The sequence below is a fragment of the Arachis ipaensis genome, chromosome B06, assembly GCF_000816755.2.
Source record: "Arachis ipaensis cultivar K30076 chromosome B06, Araip1.1, whole genome shotgun sequence".
NCBI classification, from domain to species: Eukaryota; Viridiplantae; Streptophyta; class Magnoliopsida; order Fabales; family Fabaceae; genus Arachis; species Arachis ipaensis.
Window position 1 is genome coordinate 125,649,854 of NC_029790.2, and position 2,025 is coordinate 125,651,878.

At 25.8% G+C, this 2,025-nt stretch overlaps 1 protein-coding gene across 1 annotated transcript in view; it reads right to left on the minus strand.

Annotated features, from left to right (window-relative positions):
• LOC107605287 (carotenoid cleavage dioxygenase 7, chloroplastic) overlaps positions 1 to 2,025 on the minus strand; it is a 10,872-nt gene that overhangs the window by 5,475 nt on the left and 3,372 nt on the right. The gene's annotated exons all lie outside the window — the stretch shown is intronic.

Sequence of the window (2,025 nt, forward strand, 5' to 3'; positions counted from 1 at the left end):
CTATATATTATTATATATATATAATATAATTTAAATTTCTAACACTTATTTAAGTAAACGAGTTAATTGATCATTCAACTAACTTCAATTCGTTTAAGAGTTTAGATAGTATTTATATTCATGCATGAGATTAAGTTTAAATTTTTTTCTATTGTCAGCATAAAAATAAAGCATTTGAGAATATTATTTATACTATTGAATATACTTAAAGAGTTAACTTGTAATAATTAAGATCCGTAAATTGAAAAATCAATAACCAATTTTATTTTATTTTTCTTTGTTTCCCTTTGGGGTAAATGGAATAATCCTCAAAACAGATACACTAGTGCGCAAACAAGTACCTTGGAAAATACTGTTATGATATCACCTTGTGCCACACTAAGTTTTGCCACAATTATTCATTTTCTTATTTATTTATTTAATTCGATGGAAAGAAATTAGAAGCACTTCCATGTGTCGCTTAATTTGAATCCATACTTGCTTCTACTCCTACTTCTCCAGCTAACTTCCAACTCTAGATGGTTATGCTAATACGAGCAATTTCTTCGTTATATATGTACAACATTATAAATCAATAAATTTTAACAGTGAATATATGATAAAAGAAAAGACACATTGTTTGGTGCGTGATGCATAAAATAAAACTAAAATTAACTCTACGATCTAGATGTCTACAATATTTAATATAAGAACTAGGAGTTAGGACCAAAGGAACCACTTTAATTCGATTATTGTTCCGTTTTGCCCTGTCATATACTATATTATTAAATATTAACTATATTTTCTTCATAAATGCATTTACATTCAACAACTACTTAACCCTTGTGCAATGCATAAACTTAAATCTAATTAACTATATATAAACTTATCATAAAAACTGAGTTTTAGTTTCATTTTCTGAACAAAAAAAAGTTTCTAAACGTAACTTGGAGATTCAAGTGTTTTTAATCATTTTTAAAAAATAGAAAACCAATTACACTTACAAGTGTTTTTAATCATTTTAAAAAAATAGAAAACCAATTACACTTACATAAAAAAAACAAATTAAATATAAAATATATAATAAAGTAAATAAAAACATATTTGCGCGGTTGAAGTTTTAAATGAAAGTGATGAAAATAAAAATAACTTTATAGTTTGACATTTTTTATTAAACGATTTAATATAATATGTGTATTAATATTTTGACTATTATCCTATTCGAATTTGATCCTTCTAAATTTTAGATTTTTATTTTAGAAGGTAAAATATAATCTCTCACTCTTGAATGATTTCTCTCTCATATTTTTTTTTGTCTCACTTATGAAATAAATGATGAGAAATCACACTTTATCCTCTAAAGTGAAATCTAAAATTTAGAAAATCCAAATCCAGGATTCACTTATAGAGCTGGAAATGAGTCAATGCAACTCGAACTCGACTCGTTAATAGCTCGATAAGCTGAACTCGTGAGCTGATGAGCCTAGTTTGAGTCTGTAATTGAGCTTATAGATTAAATGAGTTGAACTTGAGTTTGAATAAGGTCAGCTCATTAGCTCGTGAGTTGGCTTCGATCATAAATTAAATGAGCCGAGCTTGAGCTTGGATAAGCTCAGCTCATTAGCTCGTGAGCTGGCTCGATTATATATATATAACAATCTTAATTATTTAATATTTATATTTATTTTTTACATATAATTTTAATATAGGACATAAATAAAAAATTTATAATTTATTGATAGATAAACAATATATAAAATTGATCTTTTCAAATATTTTTTAAAATATATAAATTATAATTTATTGAAATATAATTATAAATTATGTTCCTATTATTTGAGTCAACTCGAGCCAACTCGTGAATTTTTGGTGAGCCGAATTTTAATTTAAGAAATAGACTCAATTGTTAATGAGTCGAATCGCGAACCAAGCTCAATTTTTGTGAGTTGAGTTTGAACTTGGTCTAACTCGACTTAGCTAAGTTCACTTCCACCTCTATTTACATAAAGACATTTTTATATTAGTAATCACTTTATTAATTAAATA